This window comes from Passer montanus, unplaced genomic scaffold (genome assembly GCF_014805655.1).
Source record: "Passer montanus isolate IOZ18808 unplaced genomic scaffold, ASM1480565v1 scaffold69, whole genome shotgun sequence".
In the NCBI taxonomy this organism is placed as follows: domain Eukaryota; kingdom Metazoa; phylum Chordata; class Aves; order Passeriformes; family Passeridae; genus Passer; species Passer montanus.
In genome coordinates, this window is record NW_024372036.1 from 1,572,384 (window position 1) to 1,585,314 (window position 12,931).

Genomic DNA, 12,931 nt, shown 5'->3' on the forward strand with positions numbered 1-12,931 from the left:
GGTCACGAGATCTGCTGGGCTTGTGTAAGCCCGTGGTGAGCTCTCCTGGCACCGGGTTCTTCTGCGCGCGGATCGCTGCCAAGTGTTTCGGGCTCCAGGCTCTGCCAGCTCCCCACTGCTGACACAGATGGTTCCAAAACCCTCTGTGCAGATCATTTCCCTCCTCTGACAGGGTGAGGTGTCTTCACGCCACGGTGCAGTTACGTTTTCACTGGAAGGTGGTTTCAGAAGTAAACCTCCATGTTCTTCGCCAGTCATTCTTGAAAACCAACTGAAGTTTCTGTCTGAGTTTTATTTAGCTAGAATTTTCTCCCTAGTGCAGCAGGCATTACCATAAAATCCTGTTTATTAGTAAACTCAGTGACCTGCCCTGGTGAAAATCCCTTTCCAAAGTCCCACCCTGTTCCTCGGCAGTAGGTGCAACCACCGAGTGACGTTAGTTTCGTAGTTTGAGGCTTAAAAAAAAAATCCCCCAAACCAAACCAACATGTAATAATTTGCAGATGTTGGCAGACAGCGATGATGCATGAGTTGAAGCTCTCTTTGGGTGCCAAACCACAAATATATATATCATTTTTTATAGTCTCCCATTCCTGGAACTGAAAGAGGCTTCAAAACAATCAATATGTAAACACAAACACAGAGCACTGCCTTCTGAGCAGCTCCAGTGCTGCTACTGCTGCTACACACAGAGGGCTTTTTCTTAGTGGCTGTGTCCTTTTAAGAGCTGCTTTTTGTCCTTTATTTACAGGCACAGGTCTGCAGGGCCAGTGCTGCTACTGCAAAACATGGGGAGGTGCTCACACTTTCTGACCTTTTAAAGCTGCTGAGCAGCGTTGGCAGTTTCAGGCTGAAACCAGGAGAGAGTGATCTTTTATTTACTGCTGGATTTCCTCATGGGCTTTCTGCTGAGCAGCACCATGTCCAAGGGCTTTGATAACTGAGGTTTTCTCTTTATTCCATGAAATCTTTATGGTTAGAGTGCTCCTTTCCCTCCACTGCCCTCCATGGATATTTTACTTCCAAACCAAAGGGGCCACCTTAGAAGATGAGTTTCCTTTTCACACGAGGGCCATGCAGAAAATGCCATCAAGCTTACTTTGAAGCTAATTTTGGTGGTTTTTTAACACCTTTTTTTGCCGGGAAATGAGCTGATATCATCACCCTGACAATCCAGGAAGGGTCAGGTTGTGGTCAACTGCAAACCACTTGCAGCCGCTCTCCATCAAATTCAACTTTCCAGCATGGTCTGCCATGGCTTTGGGGTATTTATTGTTAGATTGTGTCTAGGGCACCAGTCAGAAACTGGGACAGCATTGGACTGGGTCTAGTACAGCCAGATATTGGAGAGAGAGAAGCTCCTTCCCAAAAAAAAATGATGATTAGAAGTGTGGGGCAGCAGCTGGCAGGTGAAGGAGTGAGATGAGGGGACAAAAATCAGGAGGGAATTTGTTGTTCTCAACATTCACTGTTGTATTCCTTTCTGCATTTATTTATTGCAGCTCTCCTGGCAAAGACCAAGGTTTTAAGAAGACTTTAAAGAGGGTAATGAAGTTCCTGAGAGTTCTTTCCACAAATCTGCCCTGGAACACAGGAGGAACTTGGGAGAAAACGCAGAGGTGCATGTGAAGTGACAGACTGAAGAAGGAAAGGGCACTGCTGGCCAAACACAGTGCAGACTGGAAGCCCAGCATCCAGGAGGGATGGTGTGTGAAGGGATGATGAGATCCTGATGGTTTGGCGTGGTTTTGAGGGTGAGGAAAATTCCCCATGGACAGGGTGTACCAAGGTGAGGGAAACCACTGCAATATTTGAGATATGTGAAAGCAAAGGAGCTTTTATTTATTAAGGCTAAAGAAAAAATGTGTTGTCTGAGCACAGATGTAAGGGATTGAAAGGCCACAGAGGGGATTTTTAGCTGTCTGGATGGGTGGGAGACCACATAATTTAGAGAGATGACAGAGGGCGTTTGTGTAAGCTGGACAAAGCAACCACAGGGACCTTTGATCTTACTGGTTAAATCCCAAGTGATACAAAGGTGTCAGGAAAAACAGGTGAAAAGTGGGATTTTGTTCAGCAAGGTCTTATGTAAAGTACTGGGCTGAGAAGAAAACAACCATGTAGCTCTGCCTGCTCTCTGGAATTTCTTGAGGAAAAAAACAATTATTCAACTCTGGCTATGTGAAGTAAAAGAGTCTGCAGGACATTTGAACTCATGTGTTTGCTGCAAGAAGGATGTGAATGAACTGTGCTTAAGCACTAATAAGGATGTGAATGAACTGTGCTCCAGGAAAGATCCACATCTGGAATGGAGAGCAAGGAGAACAGGGATTAGATGGACATGGCTGTGTAGGAATTGGGGTGGTTTGGTCTAAAAAAAGTGAGGGATGGGACACAATATTGTAATATCAAAGGGTGCTGCAAAGATGAATCCATCCTCCTTCGCTGTGGTAATTAGGGCAAGAAGTCCCAGGCTTAAATTATGGCAGAAATAAGTCAGACATCAGGGGAAAAAAAAAAAAAACAAAACCAAAACAAACAAACAAACAAACAAAAAAACCAAACCAAACCAAAAAAACAAAAGACATTTTCCATAATTCTAAATAACAAAATCAGATTTAAGGTGGCTGGAGAAGCTCTGCAGTCTCTGTCATTGGAGGTTGTTTCAACCTAGGTGGCCAAAAATGGTTCATCAAGGATGTTTCTACCAGACTAAATAACAAAATCAGATTTAAGGTGGCTGGAGAAGCTCTGCAGTCTCTGTCATTGGAGGTTGTTTCAACCTGGTGGCCAAAAATGGTTCATCAAGGATGGCTGGGCCTGGCCTGCTCCCAGGGATGGGCCTGACATGCCCATGAGGTCTCTCCCAGCCCTGAAGATCCTCCCTGAAGATGAGGTTCCCCACAAGAATTAACATGAAGGATTAAAGGCAAGGCTGCACATGGGATGGGTCCTCCTTTCATGTGCTAAAAGAAATTTAAAATCTAGGGACAGAATCAGCAGGCAACTGCAGCTCAGGGTGAAGTGGTATAAGTCAAAACATTGGCTGAGTGAAGACTTGGAAAAGCTCATTTAATGAGACTGTGTTTCCAGTGTGTCCCCATGGCAGGAAATTGTTAGAAGAGGACCTAGAATGAGAAAGGAAAAAAGGAACCACTCAAAATGGTGAATGGACTTGGAGATAGAATAAAAAAAAGAGACCAGTCTAGAGCCGGAGAGGGTTTAAAAAAGCTTGGAAAAGCTCATTTAATGAGACTGAGTGTGTTTCCAGTGTGTCCCCATGGCAGGAAATTGTTAGAAGAGGACCTAGAATGAGAAAGGAAAAAAGGAACCACTCAAAATGGTGAATGGACTTGGAGATAGAATAAAAAAAAGAGACCAGTCTAGAGCCGGAGAGGGTTTAAAAAAATTAGTAGTATCAGAAAGAATCAAGTGCACTCATAATGTGAAAAGAGAAATGTTGGAAGAGGCATGGCTGTTCTTCCAAGGGAAGTCAGCAGACAATTCAAGAGAGGGATCACGTGCAGATAAGCCACCAACAAATCTCCTCTCCTTTGTGCTCAGTCCCACAGTGCAGAGGAAGAGGGACCAAAAGTGACAGAAGGGGTCTGTGGGCTCCTTGTTCATCTTCTGCCATGTGGAACTGGGAAACTTCCCTCTGGAGAAGTGGAGACAGATGGAAGAGTGTGGTGATGAGTCAGAGGTGATGAGGAGAAAGCTGGGCTTTCTCATGTAGGATCCAGAGTAGATTCCTGGGCAGGAATCCCTCAGGACAGGGTAAGGATGGAGGGAAGTCAGTGGAGTCATGGAGGAAAAGGCATCAGCAGTGTAAGGAAGGGACAGAGAAAAGAGGTGTCAGATGTGACAAGGGCTGCCCGTGGCCAGGGCAGACCTTGTGTTGGGAAGCAGGAGCCAGGAGGAGGGATTTGGAGGCATGTGAGAAGGAATCAGAGCCCTGCCACTGAGTTTCAGGGAGGAAGGAGCTCGGAGTGGGTCCCAGCAAAACAAAAGTAGTCAGTGGTGACAGGCTGGAAAGTGTAAAAACACATATGTACAGTGACTGGGTGTGAAGACAAAGATTGAGAGATGATGCACAAAGGAAGTGGGAAACAGATGGGAAGTTCTGATCCGGGGAGAGGGATGGGAAAGGGCAAAGTGGAGTGACCAGCCTTGGGGCAAATGGGAGAGCACAGCCAGCAGCAGGGTGAGGGTGATGGGACATGAAGGAGACAGAAGGCAGGATGCAGATGGAGAGCCAGGACTGGAACAAGGGTGAGGGATGAAGGAGTGGGGATGTAACCTCTGGAATGAGGGTGAAAACAAGTGAGGACCAGGGTGCAGAGCTGCAGTTCTGGAGGGAAATGGAACCTGAAGGTTCTGAAGGGAACCATGAGGGGCCTGGCAATGAGTGCATTCTGGGCAGTTCACCTGCAGTCCTGGAATCTCTCATCCCCAATAAATGTCCCTTATCTTCCTCCCCAGTACCTCATCAGCCTCTGAAGTTGTGAATTCCCAACTGGAAGCCTCTCCAGTGGGGACAACGAGCCCCTTCCCCACCTGGCAGCAATACCAGGTGCTGCTACTGGAGACTAAAAGGCAATTTGTTTTTTGTATTCAAAGCCCAGACACTTGTCCCCAAGGTGAATCAGGGGACTTCTGTGCTTTAGAAAGAAAATCCAAGCCAGCAACTTTAAATTATGCACAAGCCTTGAGGGACCTGTATCTCTCTGTGCATTATCCTGAGCCCAAATAGCACAAGTGTTTGAGCAAAAAAGGCCATAAAGGCTTTCTGGGTAAATTCTACATATTTTAAAATAAGTTTCAATGGCTGCTGTGTTTCTCTCCAGCTGGTGGGTGAAGGCAGCCCTCTGTACAGGCTGTGTTCATTGCCTGGAATCTGCTGGCACCTGGAGCAACCTTGATTTGGCTGTGCCCAGGAGCTGAGCTGCAGCCCTGAGGTGGAGAGAGCTGGCTGGGACACCCGGAGGGTGACGCTTCCTTGGCAGGTCTTCCTGCACAGCCTGTGCCAGTGGCTCTGTGGGAAGCCTGAGGAAGCTGCAGCTCTTCTCCTCCTGCCTCCAGGAAAGCTGCAGCATGTCACTGTCACTGTCACTGTGAGGGTGAGCATCGGTGCCTTTGCCTCTCTCCTGTCCCCCAGCTCATTCTGAGGAGTAGCAGCTCACTCCAACAAAAAGTGCCCATTTAAAGGATAAACCAAAGGCCATTTAAAGGATAAGCCAAAGCGTCCCTCTGAGAAACGGGTAGGACTTGGCTGGAGTTCACAGCATATGAGAGCACCGAGGTGTAAGCCAAGGCCGGGGATTGGTATCCAACAGAAAGCTGAAGGAATGGGAAGTGATTCAAACCTGAATCTCATGGCCCAGCACTGGGAAAGACTTTGGGATCTCACATTCCACCAGCAGTGGAGATCTCTGCCAGAATCAGGTTAACTTTTTGTTTTTAAATGAAGCAGTGCTATCAGGACTGTGCTTCTTCCTCAGACACGCCAGGTCAGTGGTGTCTGAGGCATGCAGTGATGATGCACAACCTTGCACAACGACCTCTTGTTCTGGGACTGAAAGCTGTTTGTTTACATAGTATAAGATGGCCTTTCAGCCATACAATGTCGGTTCAGTTTAATGACACTGCTGAGTTTCCCTCCATGCAGGAGAGCGGCGAAGTTTCGCAACCCAGAGTGAAGTTTCCCATGTGTGCTGTGACTCAGTGTGCTCCTGGTGTCTTGGGAATAGAAATTAGAGAGCAAGGCATCACATCCTAGCACTGTGTAAGTCGGGGTGCTGTGCTTTGGGTTGGTTTTTTAAAATTTAAATTCTTTTCTCATAGAGCCAACAACCTGGTAATTCTTTTGCATACAATGGTGGTCAGTGTTTCCAGGGAGCAGCACCAGGAGACTTATCAGGCAGGATTCCTCTGAACCAGTCACCCTTAATCCCTTTTACAGCAGAGAAACAAATGCAAATAAGATGCAATTCCCCTCTTCTGGAGTGTCTGCAAGGTGCTCTGCCATTAAACACAATTACAGAGTGCAGCTCAAACCCAGCTTCCACTCCCAGCTCTAGAAACCAGGACAGGGGCTCAAAGTTCAGCCCAGGTGTCTGTCTGCTCATCAGCTGAAGTGTAAGGAGCGCTGAGTTCTCTCTCTGAATGCTTCAGCTGGTGTGGGATATCCCCTGGCTCCTCCCCAAGCTTCTCCTCTGGGCATGGAGGGATGTTGGGACAACTCTCCTGAGCTTCAGCTTCTCCCACCAGAACGCAGATCCTCCTCCAGCCTGGCCCTGAACACTTCCAGGCTGCCTCTTAATGGTTAATATTATTGTTTAATGCCTAAATACCAATGCAGAATGTGCCTGGAGTGCATTTATGAGTTGCCATTAGTCATAAGGATTCCACACCGTTGGTGAGTCTGTATTTGCAGAGCCCGGTGTCACGAGGGCATCACATGGAGAAATCCTTGCAAAAAAAGGTTAAGAGCTAAACAGACAAAGAAACATTATTGTCACCATTTTAGCAGAGGGAAGCAAGCCTCTGAGGCAGTGGTTATCCAAAAAGTCTGGGTCAGCCAGGAACTGGAAGGAAAATCCCTTTCCAGTTCTGCTGTAATTCAGATTTTATTAACCACAATTACGTCTAAAACACCTGTAAAGCTGAAAATGAATTTACTCAAAAAGCCAGTCAGTTGTTTCTCAGAGCTGTGATTAATGTTTGAGACCCTAAATTTAAGTCTTTGCTCGGACTGGTACAAACTTTTGAAGTCTGAAGCTGCCTCTGATTGTCACAGTTTCTTCTCAGCTCCATCCACTACAGGCAGGTGTTTGGTCCCTGCATGTCTGCACAAGGAGCCTTGGCCAGTCATTTAATATTTTCTCCTTTTTTCCTGGGTAAAATTTGATCTATTTCACCAAATAAGTTCCACTATGAAGACCTACAGATCTTTGAACTAAACAATAATCTAAATAACTAAGGTAATTCTGTAGCAGCCTTCTCAGCAGGATAGCATTGATGCTTGAAAATGCATTACCTTTCTGTTGGTTTTTCCTCAATCTTTCTTTAAAAGTTTTTCATACATACATACATATACGTATACATATACAAATATAAATATAAATATAAATATAAATATAAATATAAATATAAATATAAATATAAATAATATATTTGTGGGACTTTTTCCCCAGAATAGGACATCTAGAACTCTATTACAATTCAGCTGGTTTTTTCCAAGTTCATGTCTTGGCTCTACAAAGCAGCTGCACTCCCTAGAGATCCTTTATTGTAACTGTGTAAAACATTATGAAGTGTGGGAAAAATCTTGATCTCTTGTTGTTTTTGTATTTCTTTGTGGAGGGGGGCTTTTTTCCTTCCCCCTTCCCCAAGACAATTGATTTATGGGAGAGGTCTCAGCCAGCCCTTCTCATTGCCTCAGGGGTTTTTTATGGTTTGATATGAAATACAGCCAGCATTTAAAAATCTTTCCTTGACTCCTCACCCAATGGTTCCCCCATGCTGGGGGATGTTTCCTCTTCCTTGCTCTTCTTTCTTTGGGATATTTGCTTCCAGGTTTGCTGCTGGATTGGGAACTGCTCTTCCATGGCTGTGGATGAAGTTTCCTTGGCTTCACTCACCCTTCACACACTGATATTGCTGCTCCCTTCCTCTCTTCCTTCCTGCACTTGGCTGGCTGATTTCTTATTTGATTTTCCTTCTTCCTTTTATGATTCTGGAAGCATATTCCCGACTATTAGAGATAGAGGCAATACACCAGGCTAGCATTTTCTTCACCCACCTTTTTTTTCTGCCAGATGTCATGACTTTTTCACTAAAATAAAAGCTAAAAAACCCAAAATAAACAAAACAAAAACCACAAAACCAAAACAAATCAAAACAAGTTTAAAAATAAGAGGGATAAAAAGGGATATGAGAGAAGTTAATAGGTTGGGCAGGTGTTAGGGAGTTGCATTTCCTCTCTTGATGGGTTCTCTGGTATGAATGCAGCTGCACATGTAATGGGCTAGGTACTGCTGAGTGTCCAAACACTATAAAATTATGCTTAAATACATGAATGTGGAAGGAAAAATTAACAAGGGATGTCTCACAAATTTTTCTGATTGCAAGGCTGGCTGGAAGACCTTGAGCCCCCTCTGGGTAGAGATGGCGAGCACAGAGGATGAGCTTCCCTACCCCCAGAGTGATCCATCCTTGCAAGGCTGGGTAATCTTTCTTTCTTTCTTTCTTTCTTTCTTTCTTTCTTTCTTTCTTTCTTTCTTTCTTTCTTTCTTTCTTTCTTTCTTTCTCTCTCTTTATCTTATATTTCCACAGAGTTTTGCAAATTCTGTATTTGAGTAACAGAGGTTTTCCCCAGGGAATAAATGCCATAATTCTCTGTGCTGAACTCCAGAGTCCCTTGCAGACACTTGGACAGGTGGAAGGATGAATTCACACAAGTTCAAGATATTTATGTGCTGCTTTAAAAATACACATTAAATGTCTAAAAGGCCTATGAAGCTTGACTTTTCATTCTTAAAAAATCCATGTATGATATTTAAGAAGGTGGAGTGATTCAGAGAGAAATTCAAACCTAAAACAAAATTTTCAAGTGTAATCACACCCAAGCTCAGCACAGAAGGCCTGTTTTGTTGGGGTTTTTTTGATTTTTTTTTCCTGAACTACTGGTGAAAATGCCAAGCCAGCACGGCCTCTGTTCCATGGGAAACATTGTGAAAGTTTTGATTTAATTTAATTTCATTCCTATTTCCCAGAAACTGGAAATTTACTTTCTGAAAGCACTGAAAACATGCTGTTTACTAATGAAATAAATAAGAGCAGCTGGGAGGCCGAGGACAGCGAGGATTTCGTAAGGGGCTGCCAGGATGATGGGGAGCTGTGGCTGGGAGCAAACCTGCTGCCAGCTCTGTTCTCAGGCAAATGCTGAATCCAGCTCAGCACAGGGACCCTGGGAGAACTCGGTGCCATCTTGAAAATCAGCATTTCCATGACTGCAAGGGGGAAAAAATGAAAGTTTCTACCTGACAGGGGGTTGTAGCAAGGTGGGGGTTGGGTTCTGCTCCCAGGAACAGGGACAGGAGCAGAGGGAACGGCCTCAGGCTGGGCCAGGGCAGGCTCAGCTGGGCCAGCAGCAGGAATTTGCCCATGGAAAGGGTGCTCAGGCCTTGGCAGGGGCTGCCCAGGGAGCTTGGCAGTGCCCATCCCTGCAGGTGTCCCCTGGAGGTGGCACTGAGTGCTCTGGGCTGGGGACAAGGTGGCCATGGGGCACAGCTGGCACTCCATCATTTGAAGGCCTTTTCCAACCTAAATGATTCTACAATTAGGACTAAATTCAAAAAGATCTTGCAGCTCATCCAGTCCCACCCCATGCCAAGGACAGGGACACTTTCCACTATCCCAGGCTGCTCCAAGCCCCAGCCTGGCCTTGGACACTTCCAGGAATGGGGCAGCCACAGCTGCTCTGGGCAGAAAGCAAGCTGATAACCAAAAAGCACATGACCAATTTCTATGAAAAGCTGTATATTTTTTGACTCCTTTCCACTTCTCTGATGGTTCACCAAGTTTTACCAACCATGAGACCAGCCTGCTTCAAGTCTTGCCCCTTTCCTCAGTCTCTTGGGCCTAATATTTGATAATTTTTCAGTCCCTGACTCATGCTAATGGCCCACACAAAGATGAGCCAGATAAACAGGAATGTCCCCTACAACGATGCCAAATATTGAAAACTGGCTCTGCAGCAAGGAAAGAAACTTTTTTTATTTTATAGCAACACTTTCTTGAAGCATTTAAGAGTTTACACTTCCATCTCAGGGGCTGGAACAATAACACATCCCTTCCTGCCAAGGGCTGGTGCACACAGACGGGGTTGCAGTTATTTACATGAATTTACATAATTCGCAGACCAAGAATCATTTGATGCAGGGATAAATGATAAAAAACAAGATAAGCTGCAGCAAAATTTGCAGTTCAGCTTGTGGCCATCCTGGGGCAGAGAGGGGCAGGATTTATTGTGGTTTCAATATTTGTTTTCAGATTATTCCCACAGCTCTCCTCGGTGTGTGCTGTGTTTCCTATCTGTCCTTGGTATCCAACACTTCCACACAGACCCAGTGCAGAGAACAAAGCTGGTTGTGATGGTTTTTAATTAAGTGAATGGTGCATGCACGTGTTGGTAAATTTTTTTTTTTTGCTTTAAAGGTACCAAGGTTTTGACTTCTGGAGGTGGAATGTGGTCCTGCTTTGCTTCTATCCCACTCGGAGCAGGTTAATGCTCCGGAGGCCTCTCTGCTTAGATCTCCCTTCATTCCCAAAGCCCTGCCTCTGGTGTGAGGTGATGGATGCCTGGAAATGAACTGTGGGGGGATTTATTCCGGGAGAGGAGATAAAAATAACCCAGCTTGTTTCTCTTTGCCCTGAAACCTCGGACATTTTGCGTGAATTATGAGCAGCCAATACGTCTTGTTCTCGAGAGGGTCAGGTAGGGAAAAGGGGCTGGAGCTGGCAAGATAAGCCTTCCCTAGAAATTAGGGACACATCCAGAAATAACCCAGAGTTTTCAAAGTCTGGGGGGCTGCCCAGTGATTTAGGGGGAAAAAAAATCCACTAGGACATGAAATCCAAACAAAAAAAGGCAGGGCTTTGCAGCACAGCTAAATCGAGAAGCAAAGAGAAAGTACCAGGAAGGGCCATTAGGGAATAATGCCCCTGGAATTAAATAGATAACTTGGAGGCAGGGAATTTCCCCAGGCACGATTTGGCTGCGTGCCTGCCCCAGTAAAGCACTTTTTGACATTAAGGCAACAGCAGAGAGAAGCTGGGACTTTCAAAGGCACTTTATCTCCAGTTGTTCCAGTCTTATTTTCTAATTGGCCTGGACTCTGGTCCATTAAAAGGGCTGACAAATGCTGCAGGAGTAAGAGTATTAGTAACTAATGCACTTAGTGGTTGTGAATAGGCTTAATACATGAGGAATGAGTTCTCCTTTATTTCACAGGAATTCAAAGGAGCCTTGCCATAGGCATTAATTGCATTTAATTCCATGTTAGGGCCCATTCATCCTACCAACAACTTGGATTACAGCCCAAGAGTAAATGTGATTCTCTCTGGAAGTGTTTCTTCTGATCAAATACTTCAGATACACAAAACTGGAAATATTTTAGTGACATTGCAATGAGTTTTTGATATTTATTAAATGTAGTCTTAAACCAACCTGCTTTTCTGACTGTAGAAATTGGCTCTCCAAAACAAGTAGAAGTACAGATGGATGCAATATTTTTATTTTGTGCTTCAGATGATACCATATGCCAAGCCTTAGGAGGTGCTCAGCTGCCAAGAAGGTACAAATAGAGATTTACACAAGGTGAAACTGCCACGTTTGCACACAGCAGGGCTCAATGAAGTGTCAGCCTGTCCTCAGAGAAATGGTGGCTTCTCAGTTGAGAAATTCTGGTTTTGCTTTGTGGCACAGCAATTTCCCTTGAATTACCTTCTCTGTGACCCTTCAAGGTAACTGGGAGTGCTCAGTTTTTAGCTGAGGGAGGACATGGAGGGTGTTTGTGAAGGTGGGTAATGGCTGAGGGTTCAGAAGGTGGTAATAGCTTCAAAAATTTATATTTTAGGGTGGGTAATGGCTGAGGGTTCAGAAGGTGGTAATGGCTTCGAAAATTCATATTTTTAAGGTGCATAATGGCTTCGAAAATTCATATTTTTACGGTGGGTAATAGCTGAAGGTTCAGAAGGTGGATAATGGCTTCAAAAACTCACAGTTTTGGAGGTGGGTAATGGCTGAGGTTTCCGAAGGGGCTCGGGGACCATCATTGTCTTATCAGAGCACATCTCCTGTCAATCAGTCAGGCAGTGGACTGTCCTGATTTCCACCTCACACCAAGTCCGCAGGCAGCATATACAGTGTGATATCCCAAATAATTCTCCAGGCTGTGGGTATGGAAACACTGCTCAGGAAACAGAAGGGGTCAGATTATCTCTTTTGGAGCCAGCAGGCTCATTCAGCTTTCTCACAGGAGAGGCCACAGATAGCTGAGCCATTTTCCGAACACCTTCCTGCATCTCCCCTGCACTCACCTACCTCTTCATTCCGTGGGATTTGTTTGCAGCCCTTTCCCACGGCTGGGATGGTGGTGGCAGGGCTTGGGGAGGCAGTCAGCCTAAATTTAGAGCACCCTGACCAGTCCTTAAAAACTGTGACCTGCTTCTGCCCACCCTCCCACTCGCCTGTGCTTTAATTTGAAATGATTTTGTGTGCCCTGAGCTGGCAATGTGAACCAGTGTGGCTCTGATGGCAGCAGGAAAATTCACTGATTTACACAAGCTGGGGATCACGGGATTGTTTGGGTGGGAAAAGTCCTTTAAGATCATTGATTCTGACCATAAACCCTAGCCTGGACCAGGAATGGTGTGGCCAGCAGGAGCAGGGGGGTCACTCTGTCCCTGCACTGGGGTCACAACTGGAGTGCTGTGCCCAGCTCTGGCCCCTCAGCTTGGGAAGGACCTTGGGACACTGAGCACATCCAGAGGGGACAGCGAGGCTGGAGAGGGGCTGGGAACACAAACCCTGAGAGGAGCCCTGAGGGAGCTGGGGGTGCTCCCCTGGAGAAAAGGAGACTCAGGGGTGCCCTCCTCACCCTGCACAGCTCCTGGAAGGTGCCTGTGCTCAGGTGATAGAGGATTCTATCATTCTTCCCAGCAATAGAATCCTCCCCCTGGAGATAAAATATTTCCAGAGTTTGTGACCTAAACACGCCGTGCAGGAAAACCACACAGGGTGGTTGGACAGGCTCCAGGTGGACATGGCATTTTCAGGTGTTCACCCGGTGCCAGTGACCAGAAAGATGCTTCCAAAACTCCATAAATTGGGAGTAGGGGTGTAGATAAACATCAGCCACCACCT

At 45.7% G+C, this 12,931-nt stretch overlaps 1 long non-coding RNA gene across 3 annotated transcripts; it reads left to right on the plus strand.

Moving 5' to 3' along the window:
* The first annotated feature begins 831 nt into the window (after positions 1-831).
* LOC120511846 lies at positions 832-11,168 on the plus strand. Of its 3 annotated transcripts, none has more exons than XR_005629847.1 (5): positions 832-945; positions 1,503-1,789; positions 5,669-5,785; positions 8,134-8,229; positions 10,222-11,168. It is a non-coding gene; the product is annotated as an uncharacterized LOC120511846 (long non-coding RNA). The 3 variants fall into 3 exon arrangements; XR_005629846.1 differs by lacking the exon at positions 10,222-11,168 and adding an exon at positions 8,338-8,609; XR_005629848.1 differs by lacking the exon at positions 8,134-8,229.
* Positions 11,169-12,931: the final 1,763 nt, after the last annotated feature.